The sequence below is a fragment of the Microcebus murinus genome, chromosome 16 (assembly GCF_040939455.1).
Source record: "Microcebus murinus isolate Inina chromosome 16, M.murinus_Inina_mat1.0, whole genome shotgun sequence".
NCBI classification, from domain to species: Eukaryota; Metazoa; Chordata; class Mammalia; order Primates; family Cheirogaleidae; genus Microcebus; species Microcebus murinus.
The window spans coordinates 24,201,497-24,228,287 of record NC_134119.1 but is presented as its reverse complement, the minus strand read 5'-3'; the positions used below and the strand labels follow the sequence as shown (position 1 = coordinate 24,228,287).

The 26,791-nt window shown below is 37.3% G+C and overlaps 1 long non-coding RNA gene and 1 pseudogene across 1 annotated transcript in view; both read left to right on the top strand.

The window, feature by feature from the left end:
• Window positions 1-26,791, top strand: part of LOC105865958 (uncharacterized) — a 138,117-nt gene that overhangs the window by 68,794 nt on the left and 42,532 nt on the right. The window lies entirely within an intron of this gene.
• LOC142861468 (uncharacterized) lies at window positions 17,942-17,997 on the top strand (annotated as a pseudogene).

Genomic DNA, 26,791 nt, shown 5'->3' with positions numbered 1-26,791 from the left:
TTGGGGAGCCTCAGGTTGTGAAATCCCAGATCCAGTGGTATCTGGAAGTCTTAACATTCTAGACATCCCTATCAATTCAGCATTTTGGCTCGTTGAATGGACAAAAGTAGCGAGTTCATCAAGTGTTGTCTTGAAGGGGTCTGCAGAGGGTTCTGAGTTTTGCCAACTTTAGGCAAGAACTACATTGGAAACTGAAGGTCCTCAGAAGGTGTGATTCCAGCCACCCTCAATACCCTCATGTGTAGAGACATGCTTTGGGTGGGTGGTCACATAGAGGGGGTGCAGTGGCAGTGAAAGGAAGGGAGGAATAAGGGGACCCCAGTGTGGCTCTATAGAGGACTCCAAATTAGGTACCAAGGACGTTCTCCTAGAACCTATTGCTCTCTCTCATTCCCCCCCCAGCTTTATTAAAATATAGTTAACAAATAAAAATTATATATATTTATGGTGTGCAATGCGATGTTTTGATATATTCATTATATATACATTGTGAAATGATTAAATCAAGCTAAGTATCACACCCATCACCCTATGTATTTAATTTTTGGAGGTGAGACCATTTAAGATCTACTCTCTTAGCAATTTTCTAGTACACAATACATTATTATTAACTGTAGTTATCTTGCTGTCCAATAGATCTCCAGAACTTATTCATCCCGCTTAACTGAAAGTTTGTACCCTTTGACCAACATCTGCCAACTCCTTCCCCTGCCTCCAGCCCCTTGACAACCACCGCTCTACTTTCTGCTTGCATGAGTTTAACTTTTTAAAAATCCCATGTGATAATGAGATCATGTAGTATTTGCCTCTCTGTATCTTATTTCGCTTAGCATAATGTTCTCTAAGTTCATCCATATTGTCAAAAATGACAAGATTTTATTATTTCTTAAGAAAAAATAGTATTCTATTGTGTATATGTATATGCACACACACCGCATTTTCTCTATCCATTCATCTGTTCATGGACACTCAGGTTGATGTTCCATATCTTGGTTATTGCTGCAATGAATATGGGAGTGTCTTTGACATATTGATTTCCTTGCCTTTGGATGTATACCTAGAAATGGGATTACTGTATCATATGGTAATTCTATGTTTAATTTTTTGAGGAACCTTCATACTGTTGTTGTTAATGGCTGCACTGACTTGCAATCCTGCCAGCAGTAACCAGTGTCTGTCTTGCACGTGGTCAGTCATTGCCCTCACTGTCCCCCCTCTGCCCTCCTCCCTTCTGGATGTCTGTGGGCACTGAAGTTTTCTCTTCAGACTGGATGTGAGCCAGCAGCCGAGCACTTTGTGAGTTGAGTGTCAGGACAAGGTGCGACTTGATTCTCCCAGCAATCTTTCTTGTTCTAGAGATAGCCTCTTGGGCCACAGAACTTTTAAGGACCAAAGTTCAATTCCCACCACTCCCCATCACACTGGGAATCTCAGGAGGTGCAAGCTCCACATTTCCCGGTGGTGACAGATCAGAGGAGGACCAGATGCGACAACACAGCTGTTGCTGGAGGGGCTGAGAGGTGACTGATTAGGTTAAGCCTGCACAGCCGATGAAGGAAGTGCCCTGTTCCTGCTTTCTCAAGCAACGGAGCCTGTCATGGAACACAGAGCTCCCTGCTCTGAGAACCTAAAGCCTTGAGTGTTTGTAGAAACCTCTCTGTAGATCTTTCTTCTAGTGTGTCTGTGTTCATGAGTAACTCCTTTACGAAATTGTGAGCTCCTAAAGAATGTATTTGGTCTTTGTATTTATGAAGTGTGCTGGATTATACCTTTGTTCTATGGCCGTGTTTGGAAAAAAAAATGTTAGAGGGAGGCCATTGCAAGATGTTGTCACATTTTGGTGACAAACAAAATCAAAAAAGGAACTTACCAACCAGTTTATAATGTTCCATCCATTTTTTGGATGAAAGTATTATCTCCATATTACCTGCCTTCCTATCTTGCTTTTTATCTAACTTGTGTCTGTCTTTTAATCTGTACAAAGAAGAAGACCAGGATGTTATTCACACTGTGTTAACTTCTTGTTATCTCTGGATGTTGGGATTATGCCTCAGCCAAGCAACAACTATGAGTAACTTAAATAAATAGGGAATGTCCTGGAAACTGTGGGGTAGGACATAGACTTGAGGAAAAGCCCAATACCTGGGCACTGAAAGTCAGTATCAAGGGATCTCTCAGGCATGGTTGGTATGAAATAAAGGAGAGCCTCTGGTGCCAGAGTTCGTCAGCTCCAAGCAGGTTTCCATTCCCAGGAGAAGAGAATCTGGTTGGCCTAGCTTGGGTTATATGACCATCCTTGGTTAGAGGAGGGCAGGACTCTTTGACTAATGGGAAACCTATGCTATTACCAAAGAAAGGGGAAAGGAAGCCCAGAAGGCAGAAACAACAGATGACCACTATGAACCATGGACATGTTTCTTTTTATCTGTGGCTTTTAAATTTTTGCAATGAACATCTAAAAAATATTTTCATATATTTTATATATGTTACACACATTTTTGTATATGTCATAACCTTTTAAATTTTGTTATTTTAATAGTAAAAAAATGATAAGCAGAGCAACAGCACTGTGCAAAGGAGCTGATGCACTGGAAGGGATTCAGAAGTGAACATTGGGAAGATAAAGGGACAGAAAACCATGCAAAATAGGTTCTTGGGAGGAGCCTGGGATGTTTTAATTGGGGGATGAGGAGACTCAGCTGCTAATGAGAGCTCTTTCCATTGCTTGAGCATCTGGATGTGGTAGGAGGTATTCTGCAGTGCTGCAGGAGTCAGGGTGCTTCCAAAGATAGGAGAAGTAGCCTCAAGAGCTCACATGTGACCTCATTTGGAATGTCCACGGAAGGGCTCAATGACTCATGCTCCAGTTGGTCTAATTAGATGAGAAGATTCTGACATTCCTTGTGGCCCTAATTCCTGGGATTCTATGACTCATTGTCAACAGTGCATGGGTTGGTGGGGGAAGAAGGAGGCCAATTTGCTGAAAGTCAATTAAACATAGACCAATTTCTCGATGAGTAGGAGGAGGTATAAGAAGAATATAGTTGCAATAATTCTACATATTAAAAATATGTCCAAGAATATATTAAAGATTCTTATCTCTCAGGATTCTTCTTTTTGCCCCATGGGTAATCCTCAGTCTGCCTTCTTTGTCTCTTAGCTCCTAGCTACAGTAGTGGGAAAATGGAGCAGAGACAAGTTGAATATCCTTTAAAATAATAATATGGAGATAAATTAAAATTTATCAAATATAACTAGATATAAAAAAGATAAGCTCAGAGAATTACTCATTTGGTGACTTGGCCTTCAGGAAATTTGCTTGCAATGAACTGAACTTCAGTGAAGTGATTGAAAGCCATTTTGGGGTTGTTTTCTGTACACTGGGGATTTGAACAGAAATTTCCTGATTCTGTCACCCTCAGAGATGTGACCTATTCATATCAACCTTTGGAGTCATCTTTGAGGATCTCACTCTTGGGATAAGTAGAGGACTCTTCTGGGCACAGAAGACTTTGGAGTGCCCTGAGTGTGATGTTCTGGATGCTTCAGAGGGGTACCTCATTGAAGATCCAATTTTGAGTTGTCTTGGAAGGACTTTTGAAGGCCAGCAGCATCCCAGGCAGGAGGCCTCTTGAATCAGTTGTAGTTGTTTTGAATAATTCCTGGGGTTTATGTGTGGATGCTGTACTGAGTCTCTCAGATCCATCTTCATGGGTGAAGCACTTACATAGCAGCTGAAAGTGTTGCCTTAAGACAGCCATTGGTCGTCAGGATTCTTTGGGAATTGCCCTGGCTAAAGAGAATGGCCTTGTTTAAGGCCACACCCCTGCCCAGGTGACCCACATCCAAAGACTGAAATGAAGATAGAAAGGCCCTATCCCCTTGCTGCAGCTTGATAACTCTGAGTCTCAGCCCAGGTGCTCTACTGTCCTTCTGGACCATTCTGGTGGCTTTGAAATTCTTCATGCTGTATCATTTGCTTCACCCAGAATATATTGTATTTAATTATTACACTTTTAGGCATACCTAAGTATTTGTATATTTCTCAAGGCTCCAAGCTGTGTCCAGTATTTATTTGTATGTGTCCTAGTGGTTTGCCCATAGTAGGTGCCCAATAAATATGAGTCAGCCATTCTACTATTGCTGCTAATGATGATTGCTAACATTTTTTGAGGCTTACTGTGTGCCAGGTATCAAATGAAGAAGTTTGTGTGCAGCATTTCAGTCAATCTCATGTATGTCCATGGGCTATTTGGTATCATTATCATGATTTTTAGAGACAAGAAAACTGAGCCTTAAAGAAGTACAATGACATGACTGAAGAGATAGTAATTGGTGACTTTGGAATAATCATAATATCTTTCTTATGTACAGTACACTTAGTTTTTTCAGAGCTTTTCAGTATTTCATTTTGTTTTTCTTACACCCATGTAGTGAACTCTTTTACAGATGAGAAAATAAAGGTTTATACCATATAAGTCCCAGTAAAGTCACATGAAGTTTGGTGAAAGTCACAGAAGGGTGGCTGAGGAGATGTGGAGTCAGGACTCCTTGTCCATCTTGAATCTTGTGGCCATTCTAACAACCATGCTGGCACTGAGAACCGAGTATAAACTCCACTGGCAGCTGGGTAGACTTGAGATGGACCAGTGAATTTCGTGGCTCCAGAAACAATTGCAAGCTACCAAACTCCTGGATTGTTTTGTGGCTTCTGGGAATGCCCTAGTGGGTCCCATTGTACCTTGGCACGCCATCCAATACAAAGTGGAGCTAGCAAAAAAGATGCATGGGAGAAATATGAAATGATTCTGAAAACACAACTGATTGGTTATGACCAAGAAAAGACGTTTAAAAACCTCCCATTAAAATAACTGGAGATGTAGTCATCCAAAATGAGCAATAATCTTTATAGTTTGGCTCTGCTAATGTTGGACAAGGACCACATATCTGTCACTGGAACCTCTCATACATTTTCACAAACCTACACAACTATGGCCCAAGGAAAAAAGTATGCCCATGCTGTGTTTGGAATTTCACATCAATACTCCTCTGAAGATTTACAGAAATTGTGTCTTATTTCTTAGTAATTCTTTTAGAGGCTACATCACTACCCTGAAAGTATGTTTACTGCTTAAAAATAAACAGTGTAGACAGGAAACTGATGTGGGATAAACATGCTCCTTATGTTTTACTCCTGCATTTCAGAAGGTCAGGTCTAAATGTGACATCATGCTGCACACTGTCAGTAGTTGAGTTTGGCTATTTCTTCCTCTGCTTCTTGAGACAGAATGGAAATAAGATGAACAGAACATGGATATTAAGTACTAGACTTTTGAGCTTGATCAGTGACCAGCCAGTCTGCCTTGATAAACAAGGTATGTTTTGTCATTAAGAGCATGGGACGATTCAGATGAACTTATCTTCACATTAGGGAAGTGTACACAACATAAGTCAAAGGCCAGATTTCAGCAGCTGCTTGACTTTAATTTGAGTTCTGGTCATCGAAGAGTAGCTGGGACTTTCCTCTCTTTCTTAATAGGACAAGAGACATCCACATCACAGAAAGTCCCTTTGACAGACAAGGTCACTCAAGGTCCCATCTTCCTCTCACCACTGATTAGTCATTATGCATTTTGTTAGACAACTGTTAATTATAGTCATTCCTTAGTCACATAGGATATTGATGCTTATGATGAGCAGATGTCACATGAATAAGTGTGACTGTAAATGTTCATGCTCTTTAGGTTTGAAAATGAGAGCAATCTTACATTGATTGTTCATTTTTTCTTTCTCTCTATACCGTCCTCCCTCCTCTCTCTTTCTTCTTCTCTTGGTATGTCAGATTCTTTAGGTACAGTGGACAAAGCAATTCAAAGGCCATTCTTGGCCTTGAGAAGCTCAGATTCTAGTAGATAGTTTAGTTCTTATGGTCTCAGCAGGAAAGCTCTTGAGTATTTAAAATGGAGAGACTTTAGTGGCACAGGAAATAATTATAGCAGGGAATTGTAGACACAAATGAGGGAAGAGTTGAGAAACCAAACAGAGACCAATAAAGTCACCAGATTTTGGAAAAGGCAGGAAGCCCTTACCATCCATCTTCAGGAGGGAGAGAATGAGGGAGTTAGCTTGGAAGGATTAACTTATACAAGTTGGAACCTCAGAGCATCTGTTCAGCAGATGCAGGAATCGCATTGAGATACCTGGGAGATACCGTCCAAGGCAGAGAAGAGCCTGGCTTCTCCATCGCTTCCTTCCTTCCTTCCAGTCTCTTGCCATTCTCCATTGGACAAACCCAACAAGTATTCTATTGTGGATATTGCTCACCTACTGGATGGCCCTGAGTCTATTTACCCTGCAGATCCAGTCCTCAGCCCTCCCTTTCTCTGTTCTGAATCTCTGGTCCCCTGGAAAATGCAGCCTCAGGGGCCAGCCCCTGAGATTCAGAACAAAGAAGAGGAAGTCTGAGGACAGGATGTGTCAGGTAAGAGGGTCAGAGCCATCATAGCAGGTAATCAGTATTCACAGTAGACTCCTCACTGGGGTGCTCTTACTCTAATTCTTCATCCTGCTACTTCCTGCTTGCCTTAGAGTCCAGATCAGTGTCACCCTTTTTAGAAAACTTTCTCCTGACCCTGCTAGTCAGGAGTCTGCTTCTTTCTGTACTGTTATAATGTCCTGGGCATACTTTTGCTAGGGCATGGTCTACATTAAATTATAATTGACAATGCACTGCTTTGTTTTTCTCCATCAACCAAAACTCTTCTGGATGGCGTTTCTTATCCACCTTTTATCCCCAGTCCTAGGGCTCCTCTTTAGCAGGAGGCCAATAAACAAAGGAAGACATGCCTGAAACTTATTAACTGGCAAGATGTGCAAGACATTAAAAGCTACCTTCACATGCTAATTACTCGCTTTGTAAAATATGAAAATTGCACATGCAAAACATGGTTTGATTACGTTTTGTACTTCTTTGAGGATATACAAATGGCTTTATTTTTAGAGCCAAACCTAAACTCCATAGGTGGGGAGCTGGATGTTCCCTATCGTTCCTTTTGGATGCTAAATGTGTGTCTTTGGCAGATAGAAACTGTTGACAGATTGCTGGAAAGGCAACCAGAGATGACAGAAGTGTGAAATAAATGGTCTTGGGAGCTGAAAATTGATCTTCTGAATGCTCCCTTCTCTTATACTGATGGTTATCTGCTGGAATAATATACCAATTTATCTTTTGGTCTTTTCCCCCATTCTTTCCACCATAAACTGAGCATTGCTACTATAGACAGGAAATAAGAAAACAGTCTTTATTTAATCATTTGACTGGGAGAATGTGTGATTCCTATGTTCGAGAAGAATGGACTTACCCCCTTGGTCCCTTTTATTTCCAACAATTGTGCCTCATCTCTACTGAGTTTTGATCCGATGACTTTTTCTGTAAGCCAAACAATATCCTTTCTGGCCAAAGTATTTTGGTTCCTGTGTTCTTCTTGGGTTCATGGAGAATGGGTTGATGTAATTTATCATAAATATTTCTTTTAAACTTTGTAGAATTTGTCTATTCATAAAGTAAAGTAGAAGATGATATCATGAACTTTATTTTTTGATTTAATTAAAATTTTTTTGAATATGTAATGCATACACAGGTATAGAATTTTTAAAGCAAGAATTTTTTTTTTTAAATTAAGGATTTTAAAAAAAATTATTTTAGCATATTATGGGGGTACAAGTGTTAAGGTTACATATATTGCCCATGCCTCCCTCCCCCCTCGAGTAAGAGCTTCAAGCGTGTCCATCCCCCAAAGTTGCACATCTTACTTGTGGTTGTATATACCCATCCCCTCCTCCCCCCTCCCACCTTCCCAATACCCGATAAATGTTACTCCTATATGTCCACTTAGGTGTTGATCTGTTAATACCAATTTGCTGGTGAGTACATGTGGTGCTTATTTTTCCATTCTTGAGTTACTTCACTTAGTAGAATGGGTTCCAGCTGTATCCAGGAATATACAAGAGGTGCTATATCACCATTGTTTCTTAAAGCTGAGTAGTATTCCATGGTATACATATATCACATTTTATTAATCCACTCATGAATTGATGGGCAGTTGGGTTGTTTCCACAGCTTAAAGCAAGAATTATTTTATATTTTATTTCAATACTTATAATGAAGTAGACAAATATATAAAAATATTTCATTATATTTCAGATTTCAAGTACATCTTTTGTCCATACTAGTCTTTCACCTAGTTTTCTTCTCCAAAATCAATGACTGTTACTTGTTTCTTGCATATCTTTGTAGTTATTCCATGCTTATAAGAGCAAAGTGCACTCCTACCCCCACAACACACAAACATTTAGTACAATTGGAACATATTGTCCTTGCTGTTTTGCACTTGCCATTTGCATTTTTAAATTTATCACTGCACAACCCATAAGTCCAAGCAAACCAAGGAAGTTCCTCTCACCCTAAATTTTCTAAATAGGCCTATTTACAATGCTTGCAAGTTACATTTCTCTCAGATAATGGATTTTTCCATGGATAAATTCTGCAACCCTGAAGAGGTAACTCATTAGACTTCCTTAGGATTAAAAATCTAGTATGAATTAGTTAATAATCTAATTTTCTAATCTGAAATTGGGGAATGGTTGATGAGAACATTAGAGATTTTGAATTTTGGTGGAAAAGATTGCTGTGACTAGAAAGAAAGGTGCTGAGAGAAAACATTTCCTACCTCCAACTTGTAGGATACCCTTTTCAAAATGTAAACAACTCAGAGGAGGTTAAATCATGAGAGGCAGAAGGCCAACGAGAGCAGTACTTGAATTAGTATTGCAACACTAAAGTGATTGTCAAAGACAAATGTATTCTAAGCCTGGGAGATAAGGATTGCTTTATAGATGCTGTTAACATGAGCTGGGAAAGCATATTAATAGAGATGATTTCAAAAATCTATTGAAAGGATCATAGACATGCTCAACAACTCAGCTATAAGGATGCTTATTGATCACAGCATTGTAGTGAAATAGTGAAAACATTTAAATGACATCTATGTCCAACAATGGGAAAATGATTGTACAAATGATATTATATCCATATAATGATCTTGTCAGACAATTTTTAATGACATGGAAAGGGTTTGCAATATAATGTTAAGTAGAAAAATTAGCATGAAGAATATTATTCAATTTTGGTGGATATATACACTATCAATATACGTATAAGGATAGATATTTAGAAAAAGCACACTTTTATATAAAATAAATCTTGGTGGTAGAATTATGGATGATGTTAATTTCTTTTTTTGCTTGCCTATATGTTCTAAATTTTCTATAGTAAACATGCATTCATTTTGCAACAATAATTTTGAAAAATGAAAGAACAATTAGCTGAGATAAATGCAAACTAGTTTATGTTGTCAGTTTCAACCTTACTTTTTCTTCTGTTTTGCCTACTTAAAATTACTCATGGAAATATAATGTTTTGTCCTGCTTAAAATTATTCATGGAAATATAATATGAAACATATATGGCTATTGAAACAATAGGAATTGTATTAATAGTTGCTGTGGAAACACACAAGTAAATCCAACTTTTTTCTTGAACTTCTTTTCTGAGAATTCTGTTCAGCATCACTTTTTTCCTTTCCTAACTTGGAAAATACTATTTATGTCACAGAGATGGTTAGGTGGCATCTAACATTGTGCCCAGTATCTGTAGTGAAATAGAGAATCACAGGATACCCACTGATTTTTAGAAATCATAAATGTGATCATCCAGCTAATTCCATTCCCATTTTATTTTTTTTGAGATTAAACTCTTCTGTCAGAGCTTGGATGGTGGTATATGTTTTTTTTCTTTCTAGAGAAGTGGGTATTTTCCAAAGATGCTACCTTTTATGGCTGTGAGGCATGTTTGTGGTGGGTGTTGGCAGGGTCCCAAAGTTTATGTTTGACTCTGCTCATCCACAGAGCAAGGAGGGAAGCTATATTTGCCTTGTGGCCATCAGATGTCTGAGAGCTTAGATAATAGAGATGACTGTCCACAACCACAGTCCTTCAATTTAAGTCCTCACACAACACCTGTGAAGGAAGCAGTAAGGGAAATTATTTCCCCTACCAAACAGACAAACAAACTAAATACAAACTCTAGCTGGGCACAGTGGCTCACGCCTGTAATGCTAGCACTCTGTGAGGCCGAGGTGGGAGGATGCTTGAGCTCAGGAGTTCGAGCAACTGAGCAACAGCGAGACCCTGTCTCTACCAAAAATAAAAAAAATTAGCCAGATGTGGTGGCACATGCCTGTAGGCCCAGCTACTCAGGAGGCTGATACAGGAGGATCACTTGAGACCAGGAGTTTGAGGTTGCAGTGAGCTATGATGACGCCACTACACTCTAGCCTGGACAACAAAGCAAGACCCTGTCTCAGAAAACAACCAAAAACCAAAAACCAACCAACCAAACAAACAAACAAAGACAAAAAACATGTAAAACTTTCAATAAAGCAAAGATCTTAGTCAACCAAATAGAAACAAAAACAGATGTCAAAACCAAACAATATGTGAATGAATTTCATGAAAAGTGAATTTATACCCAATATGTGTTTGGGGAATTTTTCCAGTAATTTATTGCCATTAGAATTCTGCAAGACAATCACAAAACTTCCAAACAACACCGTACAACAGTAAACATTTATTTTCTGTGGGACCTCTGGGACAGCTGGGTGATTGGCTTGGGTGATTTTTGTCTGGGTTTGCCTGTGCATTTGAAGTCAGCTGGCAGTTTGCTTCTGCTCCACATCGTCTCTCATTTGCCAGCAGTTTAATCTGAGTTTATTCTCATAGTGGAAGCACAGGTCCAAGGGATAGTGGAAATGTGTAAGGTCTCTTTAGGTCTAGGCTTGGAACCAACGCTATGTCATTTCTGGAATATCCCATTTACTAAAGCAAATCACAGGGCAAGTTCAGATTCAAGAGTGGGGAAAAAATTCTATCTCTTGGTGGAAGTTGGTAAAAAGACATATTGCAAAGGGAATGGATCAGGGAGGGGTAGAAAATGATACCATTTTTGCAATCGATATGCATAAAAATTTTAATTTTGAAAAATAAAAGGCCATCACTTGATAACACTGCTGAATTCTGGCTGTTCTTCATTAATAGGTTGACTACTTCGATCTAAGATTTTCATAGTCTTCCAGTTGATGTTTTACAGAGGTGAAGTCTACCTGAGAGTTGTATTCATACTATATCTATTTGTACTTTCTACAAAGGACAAGAATAAGTATGTAAGAGGAAGCAATGCCTTAATTTCCCAACTAGAACTTTGTGTTTTGGTTGTAAATGTGATGGTGTTTGAAGCTCAGATGGTTTTAGCGCTCTCTATGTCTGACTTTGAGGAAAATTAAGAGAAATGTTTATGATCATAGAATTAAAGGAAACAAAGAATCTGAATTCCAAATTGCCCAATTTCGTCAGTGATGATACTGGGACCCAAAGATATAAGTGATCATATCCATGACTTTATTTTTCAAAATACAAAATTTAAAATCATAAAAATAAGCTGGGTGTGGTGGCTCATGCCTGTAATCCCAGCAACTTGGGCAGCTAAGGCAGGAGGACAGCTTAAGGCCAGGAGTTTGAGAACAACTTGGGCAGCATAGTGAGACCCTGTTTCTAAAAAAAAAAAAAAAAAGAATCATCATATAAAAACTCCTAGAAATACAAGAAAAAAGTGATTAAAATGAATTTATTGTGAGAGATTTACAGATAAAATAACACTAAAAGTAAGCAAGGACAGAAAGGATTTGAAAGCTATAGTCAACAAGCTCAATTTAATAACTACAGAAATACATAAAAAAATTTGTGTCTTACCTTGTAAACAGAAATTGCATTCTCTGTAGTCAAAGAAGTAGTTTTTAAGTTTTTCCTCAAAAACCTAGCATTTTGTTTTGTTAATTATCTCTAAGATTTCTTTGTATTTTGCTTCATTATTTTCTGCTTTTTATCTTTATTTCCTTTATGTTTACTCTGGTTTTCTTTGTCTAGTTTCTAAATAGAATTTTTAGCTCATCAATTCTCAATTTTTCTTGTTTTCTAAAAATATGCCTCTAAGGATATAAATTTTCTTCTTCTCTTTTATGTGTTCTCACTCTTTGTGCTCTGTTTTGGATGATTTCCTCAGATCTGTGTTTTGATTCACTAAGTTTCTCTTCATGTAAGTCTACTCCAGTGTGTAGCCATTTTATTTTCCAGTACTTTATTTTTCAATTCTATAATAGAATTTCTATTTGGATTTTTTTCATAATATTTTGAGTAAAGACACAGTGGATATTCTCAAGTAGCACATGTAATTCTTTTTCCTAAATTGCAGTTTGGGAAACTATGGTCCTGGTTTGGCTTTATTAGCCTTCTGATGAGCACTACTACTGTGGTGAATGACCAAATCTATAATTGGATTTAGCTCAAGTCAGAAGGCTTCTGGGTTGTGCTCTTGCTCTTCCTTTGGTGTTTTGTCTGCAGTGGTGGCAGCTTCTGTTGTGATTAGCTATGAAACTGGGCCTCAAAACTTAGGGAAACCTCTTGGAAGTTATTAACTATTAAAACTATATTCTAAGTTTTATTTTTTAAAATAATGTTTTATAAGATACACATTCTGTTTTTTATTGTGTAGTGGTTTCTGTGGATCCAGACAGAGTAGATGTATTGCCTGGGCCCATAAACCTTAACAATTTGATGAGATCAATCTCACAGCTGCTGTAAACCTCTGTCCCAGAAGTCTGCCATTACCCTGCTGATCACCCTGCCATGTATAAGAATCAACAATAAATAATTACTTTTATGATAACTATTTGGAGGCTATAAGACATAGGAGGAGAAAGAGTGAAGGATGGAAATTATAGCAACTAGGATGTCTACCTCAGAATAAGCAAAAAGTCCTGTTTTTATGAATTCTATTCCTTCCTATATGCCTTTTTAAAAATTAATTTAATTTTGTTTTTATTTCAAAATATCAAGGGGGTAGAGATGTTTTAGATACGTGGCTTGGGTCAGGCTGTAAGTGTGCTCATAACCTGAATAGTGTTCATTGTATCCATTAAGTGGGTTTTTGCCCTTCCCCTCCTCCCCTCCCCTCTCCTCCTTTTTTGAATTCCAATGACATTTACTTCCCTAAGTGCACTTGTGTGCCCATTGATTAGTTCGAATTTATTAGAGAGTACATGTGGTGTTTATTTTTTCATTCTTGAGATACTTTGCTTTGGGTAATGGTCTCCAGTTCCTTCTAAATTGCTGCAAAAGGCATTAATTCATCCTTTTTATGGCTGAGTAATATTCCATGGTATACATATACCACATTTTGATAATTCACTCATGAATCAATGGGCATTTGGGCTATATGCTTTAAAAATTTTAAAACTAATGTTATTTTAATCGACAAATCATAATTGTGTACATTTATGGGGTACAGTGTGATCTTTTGATATATGTACAAGACAATGTAGAATGATCAAATCAAGCTAATTGACATATTTGTCACCTCACTTATATTTTTTTGTGGTGAGACATTTGAAATTTACTCTCAGCTATTTTGAAATATACCCTACATTATTGTTGACTGTAGTCAGCTTACTATCCAAGGATCTCAAAACTTATTCTCTCTGTCTATCTGAAATTTTATATCCCTTTAACTAATAATTCCCCATTCCCTCCCATCTCCTCACAAACCCCCTCTCTCAGCTTCTGGTAACCACTGTTCTACTCTCTACTCCTATAAATTAAACTTTTTTTTGATGCTGCATATAAGTTAGCACATGTAATATTTGTCTTTCTGTGCCTCGCTTATTTCACTTAACATCATGACCTTCAGTTGCATCCATGTTGCTGCAAATGACAAGATTTCCTTCTTTTTCATGGCTAAATAGTATTCTATTGTGCATCTCTACCACATTTTTAAAATCCATTCATCTGTTGATGGACACTTAAGTTGATTCCATATCTTGGTTATTGTGAATAGAGCTGCAGTGAACATGGGAGTGCAGATATCTCTTCTACATTGATTTCAATTCCTTTGGCTATGTACCAGAGTAGTGAAATTGCTGGATCATATGGTAGTTCAATTTTTAGGTTTTTGAGGAATCTTCATACTATTTTCCATAATGGTTGTAGTACTTTATATTTACTAATTTAATGTTACTCATTTAAACGTTTTTAAACATGCTTATTTTCAAGCCCCTTTCAGATTTAGCTCCATGATCTCTAGTCCTTCATGGGTGAATTCTCCATTTGTTTCATCTCTGAATATATCTATTGATGGTGGGTTTCCTTTGTGAACTTTTTAGGAATGAGGTTATTTTTGGTGGGAAATATTTTACTCAAGAGTCTCCTGAGTGCCTTAAGTTGTGCGGGCGTCCCTAGAGTGGTTTCACCACAGCTTCTGTTGGATATTTATTGGGTTTACTGACTACAAATTAATTTTTATACTAGTGTTTTCACTTGGGTTTTATATACCATTTAGGTGTGTGTATGTGTGCAGCATAGCCAAAGGTATGTGCTTTGCAACTCTTCTCTGGTAACTTCTTTCCATCACAGCCTGGGTTGTGTGGTTCACTTCTGCACCATAGCTCTAGGCAGTGGTGGAGTTTTCTTAGACTCTTTCCTGGATCTTGGCTTTATGACTAAAACCCTAAAGCAACTTGTTATCCTGCATGTCTCCAAGGCTTCATGGACTTAATTCTTGCTTAGCCCTGTGGCTTTGGATATGAGTTTTCTCCTCATTTATGGCATCTGAATTTTTTACCTCCTTGTTTTTAGACTCAGCTATGTGTGTTGATTTTTATTAAAACATATTTTATACATCTGGAGCAGGATAGGGCTTCTGGTATCAAGTCTGTGCTAATTGCACAGAAATTCCGTTGATGGAATATTTACAAAGAATGTTCTTAGCCACAAATATGATATATAAGTAACATCATTTCAGGTAGTAATGAGAACTATGAAAAAATAAAACAGGCAAAAAGCTAGGGAATTGGGGGTTTATTTTAGAGGAAGGTCATGGAAAATCTTTCTGAGAAGGTAATATTTGAACAGAAGCCTAACAGAAGAAGTAAGCTACGCAAAGATCTCGGGAAGAGCAGTCCAGCTTGAGGGACAGCAAATTTCCCTGGGTTGAGGCTCTGGGGTTGTGATAAGCTTGGTGTCCTTAGGGAACAACAAGATATTTCAGTACCACCAGAGCAGCATGAGAAAGGTGGAGAATGGTAGGAGATGAGATCATAAAAATGGGAGACTGTGTAGAGCATTTGTAGGCCACAATGAGTTGGGAATTTGCATTTTACTCTTGTGTGGTGGGAAGTCCTTGTAGGGTTTAGGAGAGAGATCACAGGATCCTACTTATGTTTCCAGAGGGCATTCTTATTGCTGTTTGGTGAAGGGACAGGGGGGAGAACTAGGTGTATAGAGATCCATTGGGAGGTTATCTCAGTCCTCCAAGCAAATGGTTGTGGTGGTTGGGAGAAAGTTTTGGTAGCAATGGAGGTAAGGAGAAGTGGCCAGATTCCAGAGGCATTTTGAAGGAACTGTTGACAGGGTGGGATGACATGTGGGATGCAAAGGAAAGAGAGTCCTCAAGGATAACTCTTTGGTCTGAGCAACTGGGTGACTGGCAGTGTCATTTGCTGAACTTGGGAAGGCAAAGGATCTAGAATTCAGTGTGTGGCATGATATATTTGAGATGTCTGTTAGACATTCAAGTAGACATATCTAGTAGGCAGCTCCATATATAAAAAAAAGTCTGGCACTCAGGAGAGAGGCTGGAGCTAGGGAGCTATGTTTAGAAGCCATTAGCGTATAGTTTTAAAATCCATGGAATGCATGAGATCACTTAGGGAGTAAATATTCAATACAAGATGTTCTGAATATGGGGTCCATGGATCCACAAAAGAGTCTGTGGACAGAATTTGGGGTGCCCATGAACTTGGATTAACAAAATACATTTTTTTATTAACCTCTAACTAAAAATTAGCAATTTACTTTCTTCTTTATGAATGTAGGATACAAACCATAGCAACATTAATTGTACTCATGACTTAGTCATCAATAGAAAACAGAGATCTTTTATGTCACATCATAGTTGTTGTAGATATCCTGAAATAGTGTTTCCTTGTAAATTTATTATTATTACTTTGAGATCACAGTGCTTATTGAACCTACATCTTGTTTTAATTTAATGCGTTAAAAAGCCTGTCACATATTATAAAATAGTCTTAAAATATTTTGACAACTGTATTTCAATATAATTTGTTTCCTTTATAATGCTATATATTTTATTATATGTCTTTAAAAGTATTTTTTCTGAGAAGGGGTACAGAGGCTTCTTCAGGCTATTAAAGGGAACCATGGCACAAAAGAATTTAAGAATCTCCAGTATAGTAGAGAAGAGAAAGTAAGAATTCCTGAGCCCTGAAGCCCTCCAACATTTAGTGGTTAAAGAGAAGAGACGGAAGTAGCAAAAGATGCAGAAAGGTCACTGAAATGATTGAATTTACATGGAGCTAACTGATTATATTTTCTGCCATCAGGCAGGAGGACAAGTACTCATATATAGACTAACTTTAGTCATAAAACCAAAATTTTAAAATTTAACTTTTTCTATACCAGAGGTTGTTACCTATGAAATACTGAAACATAATAAACCAGGAAGCTTTGATGCCAAAGGAAGAAACATTTTAAGGAAAGAAAGATCTACCATGTCAAATGTTGCTGAGAATGGATGTTTGGATATGGCTAGATGGGAATTGTGTGAACATCACAGAGTGGACTTACATAAACCTAGATGGTATAGCCTACTACACACCTAGGATATAGGATAAAGTCTGTTACTCCTAGGCTAAAAACCCACATAGCATGTTATTGAACTATTGTGCTGAATACTGTAGGCAATTGTAACACGATGGTAAGTATTTGCGTAAATCTATCTAAACATAGAAAAGGTACAGTAAAAATAAGGTTTTATAATCTTATGGGACCACTATCATATGTAGTCCATCACTGACAACAATATCATCTGCAGTACAGGACTATAATTGCTAGGGTTCTTGTATTTATTTACACCATAATCTCCACCAAGGTAAGAAGTTTGGTTGCCTCTCTATCACTGAATGAAAGGTATACAAGAACATTACTATACTTAGAGAATCATTTTGTTATATTATTGTAATCATCAGAGAACATCTATTGGATATGCCCTAAGTTCACAACAAAAAACCAATTTTACTCTATGGTAAAAAAGATGAATTTAATCCCTAAGAAACTAGTTCACTCTAGGCAATTAGCAAAAATAGTAGATGGATTATATAAGTATAAGCTAAGATTCATGTATAATGCATTTGGATTTTTCAATAGGTAGCAGAGAAGAACTGAAGAAGGAAATTGATAAATGGGGAGCCATGACATTTGGGAAAGCCATTGAGTGATTTTGATTAAGATACAAAAGTATTTTAGGTCTATCATACAAAAGGTATTTTAATGTTTGTACTCACAGTGCTTGTTTTTTCTGGGTGTACAGATAGGCAGTGCCACTCTTCTTTCAAAAGATATCACAGGTAGAAACCGCATGGTTTGTCTGAAATGTGAGAATGCAACCTAAAACAGTACTGGAGGTTGCCAGTAGATGGAACTGTAGATTTTAGAAATTCAGATTGATATTTTCTTCTTAGTAGACAATGGTAATGTAACAACTTTAAGAAAACATATCCTTTTTAAAAAAAATAACACTTGTCTGGGTGTTACTTAAAAAAATCATATCAACCAGATTAAAGAGTAGCAACCAAAATAAACATGTAAGTATGAGATTCAATCTTTATGGTTATTTCTTTAATGGTAAGTCTGGAACAAAAACATTTTAAAAATTTCATATCTATAATGTAATATAATGGTTAGAAAATAACCTTTCAGTGCTCACTTCGGCAGCACATATACTAAAATTGGAACGATACAGAGAAGATTAGCAAAATATATTTTTTAAAAAATTAAAAAAAAGGAAAATAACCTTTCATAAACCCATACAATAATCATGAATGATGTAGGTAGTGAAAGGGTCACAGTGCTTACTTTTAAATTTTTTATTTAAATTGTTCTTTGCTTGGCTGGGGAGTAGGCCTATGGCTTATGGGTCTGGTATAGTTTTCATGCTTAATTTTGTGTTATCTCAGACATTACTTGATTAATACAGCCAGAGTTTAAGAGAAGTGAGGTATAGGTGAGGCTGTGGGACATGTGGTTTGGTATTCACTAGAGATGGTGTCTTCATGTGTCTGAAGTTTTGAAAGATGATCTGTGGGGAAGGGCTGGTTGCCACCAAGTCAAGTTCACAAAGAGCTGGAGTTGACTGGAAGTGATATTGTTGACCAAGGGTCTCTAATAACTGCAACATTGCCAAATGAGTCACCTGTTTTCCAACTGGTTTTTGGGATGTCGCTGCTTATTTAAAGGCAGGACTTTCTACCAGCTCTATTAGTCTTCCTTTTATTTCTATTACCTCACTATGATTCCTAGTCTACTCCTTACAAAGGCAGATGGAGACATGTTATCTCCTACATTCTCTTTGCCAAAATGGCATTATGAAAAGCTCCTCAAACCTTGGTTTTGAGGGATACTGTGCCCTTGAAAAATACCTGGATTAGTAACAACAATCTTAGTACTCTTAGTACTCAATATTTAGAAGGTAGCTTTGTTTGGGCAAGAAAATATAAAACTCTTTTCTACTTTCTTCTGCATTGTGATCTCTTCATTTTCTCTCTCATTTTTTCCTTAAAGTATAGTTGATTTACAATTGTGGTAGTCATATTCTATAAAAGTCTCCTGGAACACTGAATTAACAGATCCTGAACTATTACTGTTAGGAGAAATATAAGGTTAGTTTCCTGTGGGCCTCACAATATTTTAATCAACTGATTAATATATAACCTTGTTTTATGTATGTTTCTGTTTAAGGACACTTACTGAATATATATTATTGATCTATAAAACATTAACATTGAACTAGTGATCAACCACACTATACCTTATGCCAGAATTAAGCTTAACTAACATGTATTTTCTCTGCAGGGCACATCATAGTCTTCTTGTGATTGGAAACACTAGACAACCACAGCTGGGAACATGTGGTTTGGGTGACTCAAATATTGTGTTGCTCTGCAAATGTCCACAAATGATCAATGTATGAGTCCTGATTTGGGGGTTACAAATAAACTTTAGTAAGCAAGTGAATTTGCAAATATGGAATCTGTGAATAACAAGGACTGTTACCATTGGCAGATCACTGCTAAATATGTCACTATTCTTGCCACTAAAAGTATTTTTGGTCTTTTATAATTGTAATGGCAACCTGCTGGTCCTGGTCACCTGTTCTTTTAAAACAAATGGGGCCACTGGGACATTGAGAGATGGGGAATTGGTTTCATAGCTAGACCATGATAAGGCCAGCACTAGGACCCAGATCCCCAAATGCGTGGTCCAGTGCTTTTCCAATCAAGTCAAATGACTCCAGAGGTTTCAGAGCATTGGGGAGTTTTCCTTCTCGATTAAGGGTTTGCACCGGGCTTGACTTTCCTAGCCTGGGTATTCTCGAAGGGGAAGAAGAAGCCAGCAATTTGGGGAATACCCAGAAATCTTCCATTCACTTTCTGATTTCAGTTCATGAATCTCTAAACTAAAATATAGATTGCTTCCATTAAGAATGCATATAGGTATAACCTTGAGCAAAATTAGCTATTAATTAAATATATGACTATTAACTTACTATATGAGTTAGCCCTCGAATACCTAGATGGAGGCAGGTCACGTTGATTGAGAAGAGGCCCTCAGTAAGACAGGCAGGGGTGGGAACACCCTCCAGGAGACTGCTAACCTGGAAGAGAAACTTGCCCAACAGCCAGTGATGATTCCTGAGTAGCCCAGCAGGCCTCCCTGCCTGTTAACTGTCAGAGCAAATGTGGAAGCCACTGGAGAAACGGTTGTCTTATCAAAGCTGAGGAATTCTATCTTGTAGCTTAACATGTTTTTGAATAATCCCCTCTGGGATTTCCTTTCCAGTTTGGCAGAGTTTACTTGCACAATATTTCTGTTTGATTCTTATCCTTTTCTCTTTTTATGGGTATCTCCCTCTTTTGCCCTTGGCTGTGGGCTTCTCAATTTGGGATTTACACCCTGTTTCATCTTGTTTGGTTCCTGGTAACCTCACTGCCTGGATTTTTTTTTTTTTCTGCTCTTTGGGAAAATACTTACCTCTTCTCTGAAAGCAAAGTTTGTAATTAGGATTTTATTATTTCTCTTAGTTTTTTCAAAAGCCAGTCTCCTACTGAAATGTATTCAAGAAATGTGTGTGTGGCATACATTTTAAAAAAATGCTTCTTAATTTCATCTGAAAGAAAATATTGAACATTACTGGAAAAGATGTAGTTTTTTGCTCCACTAGTTATTGTTCATAACTAGGGTGACCATATTCATTGGTTTGCCTGGTACAGTTATTGTGGATGCTGTTTGTCCCAATGCATTATGAATCGGACCTGCTCTCACTTGTGGATGACTAATTATAGGGTTACATTACAGATAACACCAATGTAAGAAATTAAAAAAGTAAGTACTAGCAGGGTCAGCATTTCCAAATACTCCTATCCTAGATTTATAGAGAATATCAACTTGTGTGTAATTTCTCAAGTTTGTCTTATCCTAAAATATAAAAATTACCTTCATTTCCTTTAGAACTTCCTTGATTTCAAAGACTAATAGAGGCACCTCCTTCCAGTACTTGATAATTTATTCTATGCTTTACATATTCTTTTTTTAGATTTCGAAAGTAACATAAGTCTATTGCAGAAATTGTAAAAAGTGCAAAAAAGCTATAAGGAGAAAATAAATCCATCTACAATCTTTTCACTCAGAGATAAACACTGTTAGCATTTATTTTATATCTTTTCTGTTCTTTTTCTCTAGAATTATATATTATGCTATTGTGTTAAATATACATATGTATATGTTTTATAATTAGAAGAACAGAATTTTTTGGATCTGCTGAGTTTTAGCTTTTTTTCACTAATATTATATTATCATTATGTTTTCTTATTCTCAAATATTCTCCTACACTAGTAAATTGAACAGGCTATTGAACAGTTTGATATTATTTGAATATATCATAATGTACTCATCTAAGAAAAATATTAGACTTTTGAGGTGCTTCTCAACAGAAAGCAGAACAATAGGGCAGGGGCTTACATTACAGTTGGATTGATTTTGGATGAATGTAACAAAGACGTTGCCAATGGTGACTACACCAGGGTGACAGTAGAAAGATCCCATTCTGGAATGGTTAGATCTTTTACTTGCCTGAAGGAAAGGAGCCTAATGGGATGATTTCTTGAGATTCATTTTCCTTCCTCATTTGATGTTTCCATGATGGTTTAATACTTACAGAAAGGAAACTTCCTATGCCCAGTTATTTTTATTTAGCATTGACTCTGCTAATGTGCTTCCTAATCACAGCCACACATGTTTTATGCATCCTCAATGAATCAGTGAAAATTTAATTAAATATTTCCTTTATTAGCTGTACAATCTCAAGTTGTGAAATTTTTGGAATGCATTAAGTTGTAGGTTATATAATGATCAGAATTAATAATTTTTGATGAAAATATTATTTCATTGTCATAATTTTTGTTTAGTTTTTAATTACTTTACTATTTTATTTTAATAGTATTATAATATACATATGAGAGAGTTCTCCAGTACTTCTTCCAAGTTAATTTCTGCCCTGCCCCCCCAAAGCAGGCAACCTCTACTCTGATTTCTGTCACTATAGATTAATTTTGACCATTTTTGAACTTCATATAAATAAAATCATATAGTATGTATTCTTTTGTGTCTTGCTTCTTTTGCTTAGCATAAGTTATTTTTTTTGAGATTTATCCATGTTGTTGTGTATCTCAATAGTCTGTTCTTTTTTATTGCTGAGCACTGTTTCATTGTGTGGATATATTAGTTTATTTCTCCAGTCAATTGCTATTTGAGTTGTTTCCAATTTGGGGCTATTATGAGTAAAATTGATCCTAACATTCTTGAACAACTCGTTTTGTCAATGTAAACATCATATCTCTCAGGTGTCATGTCCTCTGTTAGCACTATTTTCTTTCTTATGTAACTTTCATTTGTGAAAATAATGTTCTTTTCCATTGAATGTGACCATCTTTACATTTGATTTCTATTTGTTTTTCAACATTGCAGCAATTTTAAAAATTAGTAGTATCTCTTTGGAGGTATTATAACTCCTTGAGATATCTTATTGTGTAATGTCCATGTGTACCTCTTCTTGGTGTCTAGTAGCAGAGTTTACTGTCTGATAACTGGCAGTTCCTACCCTGGCCCTCTGGCTGGAGAGCTAGTATTTGTGCCAGCGCACAGGGCTGGGCTCCAAGGTTGCACAGGCAAGCTGGCCTCCCACCAATGTCCCGATGCTGCTCCAGGCAGAGTGTCTCCTTTCTCAGGACTAGGAGCACTCTCACCAATGCTTATGCTGCTACAGCTGCCACCACTGCCACCACCCACCTGGGCTCGGGTCCCAGTCTGGTTGTCCCCTTGGGGCTCTGCAGCACCCCAGGCTGCTCCCAGCCCACTATTGTGTACCATGAGACCAGGCCAACTATTGCAGGCACGCTGCCTGCTGTATCTGTGGGCACGATTCTGTGTGTACATACACTGTGGCCTGCAGTATTTCCTCTGCTCACAGGCATGCTCCACTGTCCCATCAGTCTTCATTTACAAAACATAGGTTCAAAGAAAAAATTATTATGGGTATCATGATAGCGACAGCAAAACATTAAACCAAGTGCAAAGTTCTCCTGAGGGTGGGGCCCTGTAAGACGGCACATGGCGCGTGTCCACAGAGCCAGCACTGCCAGGGAAGCTGCATTTACAGGGACGTTGCATTTACCATCTTGATCTGATCTCTTGAGAAAAGCCAACGTTGCTTTCCTAAACCACTGTTATGTGGAAAGTGGTGCATTTGCATCTGAATTGGTCTTGGTATGTATTTTCCAACTGGACACAGGCCAAGTTCAATGGCTTTAGAGAAAGGGAATAATCAAGTATAGTGTTGCCTTGATTCGGTGGGTAAGGCCCAAACTGATTTTTAAATCTCTTCTTGAGGATCAAAAGGCACCTTTGTAACTTGAAATGTAAAGTTTATATTATTCAGGAAATGCTAATAAATGTGCATAAATAAAACTTACCCTTGATTTCTAATCATCCGGTCCTTAAAAATATAAACTGTCTTCAACTTCCCAATTATACCTCATGGATCAGTGTCTGGTACTATCTATGTCGCTCCTTGGTGACTTTTATCCTCTCATTTTCTGCATCTGTGTATCTTGTGGTTAGGCACTGGGAGGCCATATCTTATTCAAGTATCTGTATGTATCAACAGGCTCATAAAAGTGGTTGAAATTGTAAAAATTAAGAGATTCAGATCTAGATGTGTATCTGAAAATGTATCCAAACCTATCTAGTACTGTTTGGACTAATTTTGGAAGAGAAATTTTATAGCTTTTCTTTCTTTCCAGATAGAAAACAATAATGAGGACAGCTTGTTGAGGTATTTTATTAACATTATAGCTTTTTCAGTGATGAAAGAATATAAGATTATATAATCTTTATTTATCTTCAAACTCTTAATATTACATGCTGTAGTATAACATTACATGTGCTAGTTATAAAAAGTGTATCACATAAACCCTATATAATAATTGAAGGACTAAACATTAGCTAGTTAACAAATTACCCAGATGTTCTTTATGCATTCACATAGATCTTTATTTGATTGTCTAATTATGACTTTTATCGGACTGGAAATGATTGTACATAAAAATATTTGGGAAGCTTGACTTTCTGCCAGACCAAAGAGATTCAAACTTGCTTGAGAAATATAAGCAACTTTCATTTACTAAGTGTCTGTGATTAAGGCAGAATCCCCTGCTTAAATCAGAGCTTTGGGAAGGGAATATAAACAGCAACATAACTCATGCATATGCCGATTGTTTCTCGCTGCTCTGGACTTTAGCCAAGCTTCAATTTAGCATTATAAAAACACAGAGCATACCATTATTAAAATATTCACTCAAAACAGGGCTTATATTGGGTGAAGATTTATTACCTTTTTAAAAGTTCCTGATTTAGTTGTTATTGTATGTGAGCTCTTGGGAAAATGGAGTGAAACTTAGGTTAATATGAGGAAGAAGGGCAAACCTATTATATTGAAAACCCTGTTGAGAGAAGATCCACTTTTCTATTGTATTTGGATTTTTTGACTTCTTCTTATTGAAATGATTGTTGTGGACCAAAAAATAAAGTCTCTTTATGTATGTTTACTCACATTGATAAAAATTTAAAATTATTACTTTTTAAATGTTGCTTTTACATTTTAAAAATGATTAAACATATATTGGTCTTTGAAATTGAAGAAGTTGAGGCATTAGCCTTTCATCTTTGGGGACTTCATTTTAAACCTGGCTCAGTTGAAACTAAAACAAGTTTGATTTTGTCACCTGCACCTCTCTAAGCTTTCAGGGTGAGCAGTAATTACAATGAACTCAAATCACTCCAAAATATTTTCACATTATATTCTGCTACATGAAGAACAGGAACAAAATAATTCATTGTGTAACCAAGAAGGATTAGTATTTTTATTGGTAATCATTACACTGTAGCCTTCATCAGAAGAAAAATGATTCACCACTATAGCTTCTGTTATAAGCCATCTTGGAAAATGAAATCAGAGGGTCAGGAATGATACTTTTGACAACATTATGAAGGAGAGACTGTGGGTCTAGTGATGTAAGAGGCTACTCTCTACTCCTCCTTGGGAGAATAATTTCCTACCCCTCAGGTCCTCAACCCACAGGGAATCTTTTCTGTATTTCTTATCAACTCCCACTCTAGTAAATCACTGCCATTCATGCATGTTGAGTCTTATATTGAAGACACTAGGTTAAGTTCAAATGCAAACTCGGAACATTTATATTTCAATAGGATTGATAGACTTAAGTTGAAGAATGAAGTTTTAAATTGGGAAGTTTTGATAGACAGAAGGAGTGAGTCCCACTGCCCTCAGAAGAGCCTTTGAAACTTACTGAATTCACATTGGAACTTAGTATTTTTGGGTGTAGACAAGAGGATACTGAGGACAGCAAAGTGTCATTCTCACCAACTCAACTCATTCTACTGTCTTCTTCCTCAAAGAACACAAGGTATCCTCGGTGGCCATGGGCAGCTTTGTTTCTTGTTAGCTGTAGAAATTTTCAGAATAATTGCTGTCTTTGTCTTATGCTCAGGTCTCTGTACACTCCTGGAGTGTCCTTGTCTTACTCCTAGTAAAGTCCCCAGCATTGCCTAAATCCTTATGGTGGTCCCGTTTGCTGTGCCCTCCCATTCCCCCATACAACTGTTGCACCTCTCCTGCAGGGTCTCCATAGCCAACAGGCATCTAGCTTCCTGGGGAAACTTCTTGTGTGCTTTTGGATAAAGACCCAAGTAGCTTCACTGCATGATTCAGGTACAAACTTGATTTGGGAGTGTGGGAGAACTTGCCCAGATCCATCGGAGGAGTCTCTATCTTTGGCAGCTATAGCTTTGCAAAATGTATTTTTTAAATAAGAAGACTTGGAAGTAAAAATGAATCCTTGATCCATGGGCTGAAGAATGGATATTGTATTAGCAGGCATGAAAACATTAATCTCTTTGTACACCTCCATCAGATTCTTTGGGTGCCCAGGTGCATTGTCAATGAGTAGTAATATTTTGAAAGAATCTTTTATTCTGAGCAGTAGGTCTCAACAGTGGGTTTAAAATATTCAGTAAACCATGCTGTAAACAGATATGCTGTCATCCAGGCTTTGTTGTTCCATTTATAGAGCACAGGCAGAGTAGATTTAGCATAATTCTTAAGGGCCCTAGGATTTTTGGAGTGATAAATGGGCATTGACTTCAACCTAAAGTTGCCAGCTGTATTAGTCCCTAACAAGAGAGTGAGTCTGTTTTTTGAAACTTTGAATCCAAGAATTAACTTCTCCTCTCTAGGTATGAAAGTCCTAGATGGCATCTTGTTCTCAGATAAATTGGTATGGTCTCCAATGAAAATATGTCATTTAGTGTAGCCACCTTCACTTTGCTGCTTCACTTTACTTTTATGTTACAGAGATGCTTTCTTTCCTTAAATCTCATGAACCAACCTAAGCTAGCTTCAGACTTTTCTTCTGTAGCTTCCTTAGTTCTCTCAGTCTTCATAGAATTCAGATGAATTAGGGACTAACTCTGGATTAGAATTTGGCTTAAGGGAATGTTGTGGCTGGTTTGATCTATATGGACCGCACAAACTTTCTTCATATCAGCAATATACATGTTTTGCTTTCTTATTTGTGTGTTTACTGGAGTAGCATTTTAATTTCCTTCAAGATCTATTCCTTTGCATTCATAATTTGGTTAACTGCTTGATGCAAGAGGTGTAGTTTTTGGCCTATCTCAGTTTTTGACTTGTCTTCCTCACTAAGCTTAGTCATTTCTAGCTTTTGATTTAAGGTGAGAGACATGAAACTCTTCTTTCACTAGAACATGTAGGGCCATTGTAGGGTTATTCATTGGCCTACCTTCAATATTGTTGTGTCTTATGCAATAGGGAGGCCCAAGGATAGGGAGAGAGATGGGGTAACAGCTGGTTGGTGGAGCAGTCAGAACACACACAACATTTATTGATTAAGTTT